At 38.8% G+C, this 13,739-nt stretch overlaps 1 protein-coding gene across 3 annotated transcripts in view; it reads right to left on the reverse strand.

Annotated features, from left to right (window-relative positions):
* FRMD6 (FERM domain containing 6) overlaps positions 1-13,739 on the reverse strand; it is an 84,038-nt gene that overhangs the window by 14,457 nt on the left and 55,842 nt on the right. The gene's annotated exons all lie outside the window — the stretch shown is intronic.

Consider the following 13,739-nt stretch of genomic DNA (forward strand, 5'->3'; position numbering starts at 1 on the left):
GAACCTTTGTAATAAAGAATATGTAATAAAGGGGAGAAAAATAGACTTAGCTCTTTGTTTAAAAAAGTTTGATATTATTTAAATCAACTTTTTTAAATAAGAAACCACACTGATTTCAGTTGTATAATTTAGGGTTAATCAGCAAATTTTTTGGAGTACAATCCCTATGGAGGATCGTGCCTACCTACCTACCTACGAACTGTCCCTTTTTAAAAGGGACCCATCACTCCTGAGTTCCAATGGGACAGCTAAGTGACCCCAGAATGTTGAACAGTAGTGTGTGTATGTATATATATATATATATATATATATATCCTTCCACTCCACAGGATATCCTCTTTGTATTTCATCCAAAGTGTCCAATACATTCAAAATTCAACATGACAACACACGTAAGGATAGTCATGATATCCATTTCAAAGGAACTTTGTGCTTTCAGATCTCTAGCCATGTCCAATTACATTTTACTGAAAACAGATCTTTTAAAAGCAAATTCTAATATCCATGAAAGTTTAAAAAAAAAAAAAAAAAACCCCAGCAAATTTGCCAGCTTTATGTTCAACCATATTAATCTTCAATATGTTAAACAATCCAACAGTCTGGTGCTAAAACAACAGTTCTACAACCAGGTATATATATTTGGAAATTGCCAGGTGTGTTTTACTTGGTATCTGGGTTTAAATCTTTCTCCTGAGGCCATTACGAGAGTGCATGCATGTGTCCTCACTCACTCCATTGAGTCAACCTGTGAAATGTAATTGAGTCAAAAGTTATGAACTTCTTTGGCAGTTCAACTTACATAGCGTGTATGTGCATTGAGTATACAAAATTACTCTTACACAGTCGATTCACGCAAGGGGAAGAGAAAATGAGACTAAATTATGTTTGAAGTTTCCCTTCTTTGAGATGCAATGTGGGATTTGACAGCTGGACATCATTCTGCATACTGGACCCTGATCCAGTCATGGAAATTCTAGATAACCCTCTAGACTGTAAGCTCGTCTGAGCAGGGCCCTCCTCACCTGTTGTCTCCGTAAGTCAAATTGTTATGTTACATACTACTTGTTTTGTCCTGCCCACTCATTGTACAGCGCTACGGAATTTGGTGGCGCTATATAAAACAATAGAAACCCAACTGGAGACATCTCAGCAAGCAGTAAATCTAAAGAACGTGGGCTGTGATCCCATCAAGTTGCGTCCAAATGTCCCACAGTTTTAGCTATTTAAATTGCCAGCTAAGAACTTTGTGTTCAGTGGATAGAAGCTAATTTGTCCATTTCATGGGTAAAATGCACACATTCAGGTTATGCCACTGACATCAGGGAGCAGAAGTACGAATCCCTCTGTAAGTCTAAGTACTAGACTGTAGAACGTGGAATCCTGTTGACTGGCACGAGGAGAGGCAGGAGATCCACCACTTTAAACATCTGGGTTCTTTAAGTATAAGCCCGGATTTCCATACGTGGGGATTTATCCTTAGAAATAAAAATCAGTCGCTGATGAAGCTCAATTTACATTTTATCTCAAGGAACAGCAAATGAGGCCAGGATTTTACCTTGTCAACCCTTCCATATTCTAGGAAGCATTAATCATCAGATGTTCTATGCGTATTACTCAATCGGATATCTTATGCTCAATATTCCAAGTACATAAATCACAAAGGTTTTTCTTTCGTATTCATGGCTGGCTGTAATCTTAAAACATGTCAGATTTAGCAAGTAAGCATGAAAGTTCCTTTCAGTCTTGATGTATAGAGCAAAATGTTCCTAGGAGAAAAAGTGCTTGTGCGAGGAATTCTCAATCACAAAGGCACATTACTTTGTGCACTAAGCATTTAAAATCACCAATTTCATCATCTAGCCATAAATATACAAACCAGAAATACATTTTCTTTTCAAAGAGTGCCTAAACACCAATGAGGTCTGTCCACTAAAAAACAATAACTGCATTTTTAATGTATTAACAGTCAGATGTGGTTTTTATAATGCTGAAGTGAAGATCACTTGGGGAGGCAATCAATTAGACGTAAAGTCGTTCCAGTGCCAACCAAGTATGAGATATCTGGTTGGCACAGTGAACCTGACCAAATATCCCAAGGGAGCTGCTGATTGGTTCCCAAATATCCCAAGGGAGCTGCTGATTGGTTCCCACCTCTCAGACGGAGGTCTTGTGTATTTAGTTTTTACTTTTTTTCTCGGAAGGTTTAATCCCATTAAACAACACAGAAACCTTAAAGAACTTTATGAAGTATTTTCATTTTGTGGTAAAAACCTATTACTGCATAATTTGAATCACGTGACAAGGGTGTAAGCATGACAACCTGGCCTAACTGCGGATGGCCACTGGGCATTTGCCTCCATATACAAACTAGTTGGCACAAGCACACTTTTGTTTAATTTGGTGTGGATTGCATCCCCCTTTCTTCCTAAAGAGACACTGCAGCCATCATATGCTTTTTCTTGTATATGATAGCTGCTTGGTCCATTTAACATTTTGTGCTGCCCCCCAGCAACCCGGAAATCTGAATGTGAATCATTTTTAGGTTGTGCGCTCCCCTATTTTTTGTGCGGTGCGTATTTATAGATTCTGACAAAACTTTATGGTTGAGCAGCCCCTCCTGCCACATAGGAGCCTCATTAATGGGGTCCACAGGAGACTTTAAATTGCTTAAGAGTCCCTTTTATGTTAAAATGCATGGAGTCCCACTGATCTGGCTTCTTAGGAAGCAATATAACCGTGTAAAAAGGTAGCTGTAGACGGGACTCGCCAAACTTGGGGTACTTTGACTTAGTGGTGGGCTAAGCGATATATGGCCTTTATAGTGTGACGATATCCCCAATATTTAAGCCTTAGGTGTTTTTTGAATGGTATTTGCTGGATATGTGCTGGATTCTTGCGTTGTTTTGTAGATAAGCAAGCTATGACGCCACTATTTCTTCCATGATGGTCTGCCATTGAGCTTCATGGGGTTCGTAGTTTACTGCCTTTGTAGAGCTAAAAAAGGTCAGCATTTGAGGCAGGTAAAGAGCATCCATTGTTATCTCGGTTTTCTGCCCTCCTTGAATAAGAAAAAAACACTCACAAAATAAGTAAATTATTGTAAATACATGCCATGCCAGCTGAGCTCAGACAGTGAAAATTTAGATAAACTGCACCGTCAGCTGACTGTGGTTTTCAGACCATTTCCAAAAGCAATATTCTTAAATCTTTTTGTCTCAGAAGAGTATGCAAGGTATTCACATGCCTGCGGGTACATGCGTTATTTTATCAGCTGCAAATCTATGCTGTTTTTTCCCTAGAGGCCAGTAGGTCCCTCAAGTTCTATTTGTTTATTTGTCAGTTTTAAAGACAAACATATACACACCTATACATAAACTCATACCTCCCAACATTCCCAGTTTTCAGGCACTGTCCCGCTGTCTTATTATCACGGGCTGGTTGGAGGGGTCCTCTGATCTCTACTAACTGGCCCAGGGAGCTATAGACCACCAATGAAGGTATGGGCTGTTGCAGCTCCCATGTGACCACCACACGCCAAAAAGGTAAGGTGAGTGGGCAGACACACACCTGGTCCCGCCCACTTCTGGTACTCACTCTGCTATTCCTTGTCTCTTGTCACACCCCCAACATATAATACATATATGTAACACCCCCAACATATAATACACATATGTCACACCCCTGATTTAGACACCTGAAGTGTGGGATGTAGGTACACTTCTACCTCTCACTGACTGTATGCAGATATATATATATATAGTGAGCTATAGTGTTTCACAGCCTTTTCTAAGCCTATGTTGATTTTGGGCCAGGCCACAAAAGCAGAGAGCGAAATGTTGTAATGTAAACCGCAACCAAATAATTTGAATAACTAATGTATATATGTATGTATATATATATATATATATATATATATATATATATATAGTGCTTTCAAAAAAGAAAGTACATCCTCTTTTACATATCATGAGATAATAACAATCATCCTTAGCAGGTCTAAAAATTAGGAAAGTAGAACCTCAGATGAACAACAACACGTGACATATTATACCATGCCATGATTTATTCAACAAAAATAAAATCAAAATGGAGAAGCCATGTGTGAAAAATAAGAACACCTTATGATTCAATAGCTTGTAGAACCACCTTTAGCAGCAATACCTTGAAGTCATTGTTTTGTGTATGACTTTATCAGTCAGCAAGGTCCATAAAGACATGGTTGGATGAGTTTGGTGTAGAAGAACTTGACCGGCCCGCACAGAGCCCTGACCTCAACCTCGAACACGTTTGGGATAAACTGTGTATATACAGTTATGATCACATGATTATGACCCAAACATACATAGACATACTTATTTGTCCACTACTATACTTTCATTTTTTAGTCTTTTTTTTTTTTTTTTTTTTTTTTAAAACAATAAACAACCTACAAGAATGTCTAAACCCATTAAAATACTTGGTATATTCTTTGCACTTTCCACCGAAATATTTTCTATAAATATACGGTGCTCCTTATATTATAAAGAGTTGCTGTCATAATTATAGTGATGGCACATTAGCAAAAAATATGCTTTAACATTTTCAAAAGACTCGTGTCACACTGTGTTCTCACTGAACATATCTTTAAATTATTCACTAAGATATTTTCACTTCTGGTTTTTTGGCAGCAGACACTTTAATTCCTGAAGGAATAACCGGCGCCAGGATTAATTCTATCTATTTAGCCCTGAGCCCAAAAGAAATGCTTTCTCAACGGCAAGAGTTAAATAAGTTTTAACTCTGTATTTTTTTCTCTTATTGCAAGTGACAGTTTTGCTGTTATTTCCACTGTAAACCACACACACAAAAAAACAGATTTTAGTTTCAGTTTGACAATTTAAAGAACACCCATTCCTTTTCATGAAAGAAAAGATAAATAGAAATAATAATTTGTCTCACTGATCCTTAACAAAGTAAAATAAGGCATTGATGTCCCTTTGGGTGGTGCACCATGTGTTACTTGCTTTTCTGGCAATGAAAAAGGCAAAGGTATTTAGTCATCCTCCAAAATCATGTGTCTATTCAAGGGTGGGCTAGCAAAGGGGCAATTGTCTGAAAGAATTCATGAAAGCTCACTCTTCACATCGCGCAGATGTGTTGGATATGACTAAACGCTGAGAATTTTTTAAGTTGTCCGCATGCCAAACATATTTTTGGCCAGTATATTATAGAGCCATTTGGCTAGACTTGCCATCTGCCCTGTTGTTGGACTAGACTCGCCCTGTGTGTCGCTCAAGATAGGGTAACCAAAGAAATATTTATTTGTTTGTTTTTGCTGTGCAAAAAGTTTGTGGTGCAAAAGTTTCAAACGCAAGCTATATATATATATAAACACACATGGGATAAGCATATGGCTATCCTGGATCTAAGACAAGACCAAGGACTGATTAAGGTCTGAGTCTCTACATCGGGAAAAATGGACCGATTAGACGGGCTAAATGGCTCTTATCTGCTGTTATATATGAAAACTATTCATAAGAATTGTTGCGGCAGTTTTCCTTTAAATACCAAAAGGGAAGCAAACCAAAGAAACATATAAATTCACAAGTTGGGAATCCATGGAATCAGCACACCAAGAAAACTATTTAAAAGGACCTTTCAGAAGCATAAATATTGGGGGTTCCGTCACATTATATGGCCATATATTGCTTAGTTTCTCAAGAAGAAAACAAAGTTTAGTCACTTTTGCTGTTTTAGAGTTTGAGTTCTGATCTTAGCGTATACATTGGTAAACCATGGCTTTCACTGACACCCGAATGTCCTCAGGGAACAGACAGATGACGGTGTGTTTAGTGTAATAGTGGAAGCAGACAGGGCTTCCTGCATTGTTCCTGAGCCAGGGAAAGGTACCATGAAACAAAGAGCAATTCAATGAGATAATAAGCCATTTCCTGAATCCTTGAAGCAGCAAAAACACCAAATCAGGATTCAAACCAACTGCATATAGCCAATAATGCAGCGAATCAAGTAAAAAAAAAAATAAAAAAAAAAAATGCTGCAAACGTAGAGTCAAAGGTGCCGTTAAGGTAACTAATGAAGGATTGTAGGATTGTGTTATTCATAAGAGGAATTTTTTTATTTTTTTTATTTTTTATTATTATTATTTTTGCATTGGGTTGGTTAAATAAGTGGAAGGAATAATGAAACTGAGGAGACTTTTGCTGTGGCTCTCAAAACATTACTACTGGCGCCATTTAATTGTTTTTTTTAAACACAAAAAATAAATCTCAAGAATTAAAAGAAGGAAAATATTTGTACAATTAAAACACATTTGGTAGGAGGGGGCATGGAAGGTTATCCCAGTGTAGTAAGGTAAAAAAAGAAGCCTCACATGATTTCAGAGGACAAAAATGATAGGAGATAGGGGATGTTCCTAAAAATAACACATCTGTATTATATTTGTCGAAAAGCTAAAAAGTAGTTATGTTGTAACAATAAATCGTGCCTAGTTCTGCATTTTTTTTTAATACAGTACATTTTTTACGTGTCCCTTATTATGGAATTTGTGCTTGGTTGTAAATCAGTGCTTTGAGCTGTCTCTGTCGGAGCTGACACTATAATAGTCTTCTCTCCTTTTCTTAAATCAGAAAATGCCTTATGACTTATTTCTCAAAGGAGACAGCTCTTACTGGAAAGTACTAAAACAAAAGTTATGCCTACACTTGGGCAGAAGTCCTTCGACCACCAGGAGAAAAGTGATCTGGGGAATAAGCAAAACAGAAATATCCAGATACCACTAATACTGATAAACTCCAGGCCCCAAGATCCACAAACAGGCAAGGATTGTGGGCATCGCAGTCTGAGCACAGGGTGCTCAATAAAGATAGCTGACATTGATTAAAGCCCTTGTTCCTGCCAGGGTCTTCGGAATTCCTGGTCTGTCTGCGACATTCGAGGTCTAGAATCTGACAAAGCTGATCTTGATTTGTAGAGCAGGAAGGAAGCTCTTTAGACTAGGAAGACAACACTTCCCTCTGTTATTTAGGGATACATTTTAAGCAATGCATTAAAGAATACACCGACATGAGGAGTTAGAGGCCTAACAACCTGTGCATTGTTCAGCTGGTGGAGACAACTTTGTGCATTAGCTTTCTCTAGGAATGGAGCAAAAGCCCTTTTGTCTCATGTCCCACACTCAGTATTTAAACTAGGGAACCACATCCGGGATTTTCTTCCCCAGGGCGCACATACATTTCATATGTTACGGACTAGCACATCTATACTTGTGCCGTATAGTATATGGGATGGATAACAGTAATTAATTCCTTTCTGTGAGTTTGTCCATCCCACATGGCACAATGTAGCACTTTACAACAGCTGCCCTACAGCATTTGACATGTATATGTTTGCTGGAAAAATGGCTGCCTGCGATTGTCTATTCTGAACCCATTCTAGACCCGTGCCAAAAGACACCAGAGCGTATGCTCCACATCTATGTATTGTCCTTGGCATACATTGTTAAAAATAGCACACTGTGTTTGAGGTTTATTAAATGAACTAGAGAATTAGTTGAAAAAAGAGACTAGAGAATACCACCATATTACCTACAGTATACATTACCTACGGTGAACTCTATTCAGTTTTTGTGCATGAATGGCCATGTTGGTTCTGCACCATGCATAACTAAAAATCATGTTCTACCTGCAGTGGTGAGCTTAACAATTTTCTAACTAATAGAATCATTAAATACATAATTCTTGGTATTTCTGAATGCCCGGAATTTTCTATGATTTATTGCTAGAGAGCATGATTGTTGTTTTGTTGCTTAACTATTGAAAGGCATCTTATAAACCTATTGGGTCAGGAGAAATTTTCCGCCCACACTTCACCAGTGAATAAATCCCCTTTGGACTAGAAAAATTACGATCACATCCCTGGTAAAACCATAAGTGTCTTCATCCATGGAAAACACATCTTGTTACATTCCTTCGCATTCTGGTTTACATACAGGCACTTTGTGTGGAATTTAGTACGTACAATGACTGTCATTGCAACTAACAGCAAAGAGGTTTAAATAGACCTATATCAGCACAAAGAACCCGCTTAGCACAGAATCAAACCCTTGAATCTGCAAGTTTGGTAACCACAGCTATAATCTGTAACCATCTGGGGTCCCTGTGTTTCCAGAAAACCAGCTGACATCATCTAAATGTGTAAGTCGCATACATTTCTGCATCTGTTACAAATTAGGGTTCCTGTAGAATTGACTTTCCAGCAACATTCTGTTTTTCCAGATCTCAACTGATACGCTGCATGTCCACAGGACAAATAAAAATCTATTGTGTTTGTGCCAACTCTTTCCCCACTCTGCCAGTGGATGCTATGGTCCGCTCAATACAGCAAAATTCCTAAAAGTGGACATTACATTTGCTAATAATAGGGTTTTTTGTAGGTTTTCTTCTCTGTTGTCCATGGTTCACCAAGGCCCATTTGAAGGACAGAAATATCCCCTTATATCACCAAAAAGGGTGTTCTGCTATCCCCGCCCCCCAATTTACAAGCACACCAGACAAAGTCTGCAATAAGGCTTATTCACTACACCACAAGTTAGGGAAAGTTTCCTTAGAATGTAATAATTCATGATCGAAAATTACATGAGCATTCTCTTGAGCATCCACTCCAATTTTGGTACGAATCTTCAGGACGTGGATCTTGCCAAGGCCACAGCAAACAGCTCAGACATTTCCTCAAGTCGTGTAACACGTTTCCCCACAGCAGAGCCCCTGAGTCCCAGAGGATATGATGGTTGAGCTTGGGGAGGGGGGTGAAAGCTTTTTGGAGGTCAGCAACCTCACCAGATGCCTGATCAGGGGTAGAAGTCAAAAGTCCTGGAGATCCACCCAACTGACCCTTGAGTTCTAGGTACCCAACTTGCCTCTAACATAAAGTACATCAACATCCAAAACAATTTAACCTTGACTCCATGACTTACCATGCCTTCTACCACAAAACTAACCATCTAGACATCTACTTCTAGATTGTAGCATAAATTAGAAACTGCTCAGTCACTGGGGTGAATCACATAAAGTGATATACATTACATTACAATGAGGAGAACCTCAGATAATTCTATTAATTTAAATTCCTGTGGTTTTCAGCCGGGTGTTTTCTTTGTGTTTCCAGAGTTCCATAAGATTATGCTTAGATCCAGCTCTGGTATTCAGTTGCCTGTTTGGGTCTGATTCATATTGCGCACACTTTATCACTAGATAGCCATTGGCCATAAAGGGTCAAAAAGTGTCATCCGTATATCAGCTGCCATTCAAAATAGTTTTCTTCAGTGGTCATGTACAGTTTGTACACTCTGAATAATTAATTCTAATGTGTACTATGAATGTACAAATAAAAATAAATGTAAAATAAATTGCATCGGGGTTCTTGGAAGTAGTGTACAGGACACAAAGGTAAAACTTGCATATGCATGTTACAATTTAAATACTGTATGGTATCATTTTTCAGTCCGTTATGTTTTCTTGAATCAGTACATCAAACATGAAACTGAACACAAGGGTTTTCGTCTCCATCGCTTCTTCTTCCTTGGCTGCTATTCTTGTCACTTCTCGCATGATGCTGTTGAATAATGCTAATCTAAATTTGGGTCAGTTTAACAGGTTATTTGGTTCCTGCTACCAAAGAAAAAGCATATCAGTAGACCAAATATTAATCAGACGTAGCCTCGTAGGTCATTTATTCAGGTTTGGTTTTAAGAATATTGGGGTCCAGTCCAATATTACCCCCTTAAGGACAACGGGTTGTCCTTAAACCCATTAATGGTAATGCATTGTGAGCCCGTCCATGCACAGGCTTTGCTGTGCAAGGCTTACATGTAGGATGAAACCAAACTTCATTTCATTTTACACCGATCAGCCATAACATTATGACCACCTGCCTAATATTGTGTAGGTCCCTCTTTTTGCCACCAAAACAGCGCTGAGGCCTGGACTCCACTAGTAGTCTGAAGCTGTTCTGTGGTATCCGGCACCGAGACGTTGGCAGCAAATCCTTTAACTCCTGTAAGTTGCGAGGTGGAGCCTTCCTGGATGCATCCTGGTTCTCCAGGTAAGGGACGCACCGGCCGTCCGCGTGATGTGAAAAAAATGTGATTCATCAGACCAGGCCACCTTTTTCCATTACTCCGTGGTCCAGTTCTTATCCTCACATGGCCATTATAGGCACTTTAAGCAGCGGACAGGGGTCAGCATGGACACCCTGACTGATCTGCGGCTACACAGCCCTATACACAACAAACTGCGACGCTCTGTGTGTTCTGACCCCATTCTATCAGAACCAGCATTTACTTTTTCAGCAATTTGAGCTAGAGTAGCTTGTCTGTTGGATTTGACCACACGGATCAGCCTTCGCCCCCCACGTGCATCAATGAGGCTTGGCCAGCCGTGTCCCTGTCGCCGGTTCACTGCTTTTTCTTCCTTGGACCACTTTTGATATTTACCGACCATTGCAGACCTGAGCTGCAGTTTTGGAGATGCTCTGACCCAGTTTTCTAGCCATCAAAATTTGGCCCTTGTCAAAGTCGCTCAGATCTATATGCTTGCCCATTTTTTCCAGCTTTCAAACAGAGCTGAGACTTGCATTAATCCTGAGTTTCTGATATGTAAATTCACTTAGAATACACAGGAAAACCATCAACATCTTAAAACAAGAGCACACAAGAACAATCTCTGCATCATCATTCAGAAGGAAGGCTGCCTTGGTTTATGTCATATTTGTTACTTTTTAGCAGAGTTATCCCATGATGACATCACTTTTGCTTTTAGGGACAGGATCACTGCGCTTCCTGTGACTTAAATAGATCATTAGTACTGATCAGACATGATCAGACCTAATGAAACATTAGAGAGCCAACAGAATGTGGCTTGGACAAACTTTAAGTGGCCTACTATCTTTTCTTTTAGAAAACCAACAATGAGAATATTCTGTATCTAATGGTCACTTCTAAATTGCTGCTGATTCCTGCAGTATGGTTTACGTAAAGCCAAGGGGAGAGTTTAACAGAATCAAAGCATCGAACTGCGTTCCTCATCCATGAGAAAACATGGAATCAGCAGAACCTGATGTTTTAGTTAAATTCTGTGTAGTAATGGAAATGATTGGCTTAATACCAAACTAAATACTGAAAGTCATAAAATGTAAAATAAAACTAAGAACCTCTCAGTTGGAAGTGTGTTCCAGGGGCCCGGCTGCTGCCGTCAGACCAGAGAACATGTTATGAGGCTCAATCCCTGATGGGTGATGCCACCTCCTAGACCAGGGATTGGTCAGCACTTCAGTATACACCTGGTATAGAAAACCTTTACCATAAAAATCCTTTCCTGACCATATGGCCATATATATATATATATATATATATATAAATATATATATATATATATATATATATATAAAGCACTGCTATTGTTTATAAAAGATTGCTTCCAAGTTAATAGTCATAAATTACAAACAAACATTGATAACTACCAAACATTCTCATTGCCGGCCTGGAAGAAGAGAATCTTAAACAATAACTTTAATTTTCTTTTGTTTAATGAAGAAGCCATAAACCATACATGGATTGCAAGAGAATTTCAATATCCCAGATGTACATATGAAAACACTCTGCTTGGATTTAACATACTTAAACATCAGGTTCCTAAAAGGAAATGACTAACATTCTTACGCAGTGAAATCGTATTCCCAGAGTTTAGTAAGCCTGCAGACTTCACCCTGTGGCTAAATCCAAGGGTTGGTGTAATAAACATTAAATAAAAATGGAAAATACAAGAAGCCCAAGAGCTCACATAGGTTTTGCTAAAGAAGATGCAGGAAATGGCTTTTAATCTGCTCTATTCGTTAAAAAATATGAATTTGTTTGCCTATGGCAACGGTAAAATGTGGAATTCGCTTACAGCGAAACGGCTTCAGACCGGGAAGGACAAAAAAATTCTAAGTATCTGCAATACTTATGTGTACAATACTAAATATATATTAACCTAAAAAGTGAAGTTAAAAACAGATTTTAAGGAGATCGTCGCTACTTTTACTTAATGATGCTCGGTTTTATTAGCAATGAATTAGCACGCAGATCACAATGATTGACGTGTGTGCCAAAGTCGCACATGGGTAATTATAGGGATGTCAACCTTTAAAACGCAGAGGAAAATGTTTAAAGTGGGGGAGAGCAAATTAGGATTCCCGGCATTTATAAAGGGACAGTTGTCCTCAATAGGACCTATTTTAAACAGAGGCTCACGTGACATATTTAAGACAGAATGATTATCAACAAAATTAAATCAGGCAAAAAGCCTAAATAGAGGCATTTACATTGAAAACCCTCAGACGTTGCTGTAGAGAGACTGTTTACACAACAGATCCCCCTGGTTCATCTCACTTTCTCCTAAGAAGCAGAAGAAAGACTCTCATGGAAAGGAGAAAGCATCCAATCGGAGACAGAAATGCATGGCATAAAGTTATATTCTCCAACATGCCACGCACTCGTGGGACAATTAAATGGTAGCAATCATTTACTTGTTGGTATTGTGTTCGTATTACCTAGAAAAAGGGTGAGACCAGAAAGGAGTATATATGTATGTAGCCTATTCTTCAACACGAGATATAATCCTCCAAAGCAGCTTTACATAAGTGCAAGGAGAGATGAGCATCTGGAAAATGTAATGGATAAAAATACTCAGGAAATAAACTACAGTTGACAAGCAATATTCTCCTATAGAGATAGTGGGATCTCAATGTAAAACAAAAAAATCCTTTTGTGGTTACTTTAATCACAATCGGCCACAGAGAACAAAATTAGCCAAAATATACGTAAAATAGACCAATAATTAATATGACTATATTACCCCTTTTACATCGCTGCATCTTCCAGCATCTGGAATGCTATGAACCCATCCGGTGGTTCTGATGAGTCCAGGCAGGGCTGATTTTGAACAGAATCATACCAGATTCCTGTAAAGCAAAACCCAATTCCTTTCAGGCGCAAGCAGAGGTCCCGGGTAGCTCAAAGAGTCAGGTACGTCCCTCAGCATCCATTACCCCTAACCCTGCATGGGGTATCGGCAAGCAATAAGCCTACGAATGCCTACAAAATGCTGAGTAGGGGGGAACCCTGCTGTTAAAAAGCAGAATATGGCAATTCTATGGGTACACGTGAGAGGGCCAGCAACTCAATACAGGCAACATACGTAAACATTTCCTCTACCACCCAAAATTAGTGAAATATCATTTATAAAAGAAACCTAGAAAAGGTACGAAAAGGAGACATGGAAAGACTAAAAAATGGAACAAAATAAAATACCTAACGAAATCACCCACAGGATACAAACTGATGAGTAGGCAAAGGAGCCAAAACCTCTTCCAATGTCTCTTTTTTTTTTGCTTCTTTTTCTTTAATGTTTTCTTTAAGTATAGTACATTTTTAACCAATTCTGGTTGGGCAATTCGAGTTACTACGAACCCTGTCCTCTCGTCTATATGTTGAAATCCTACACATCGTAACAATAACAAACCTACCCTTTAAATCACTCCTATAATTACCAGGAAAAAGTGTATATGCAAGTCCAGCCATGGTGTAACTAACTAGTCATGACGTAGTGAAAACCACCGGATTTTATTCACATAGACAGACAGACATTACAAGTGTGCTAACTCATGCAATTTCCTAATATAGACCCACAAAAAAAAGACTGTTG

The sequence above is a fragment of the Spea bombifrons genome, chromosome 9 (assembly GCF_027358695.1).
Source record: "Spea bombifrons isolate aSpeBom1 chromosome 9, aSpeBom1.2.pri, whole genome shotgun sequence".
In the NCBI taxonomy this organism is placed as follows: domain Eukaryota; kingdom Metazoa; phylum Chordata; class Amphibia; order Anura; family Pelobatidae; genus Spea; species Spea bombifrons.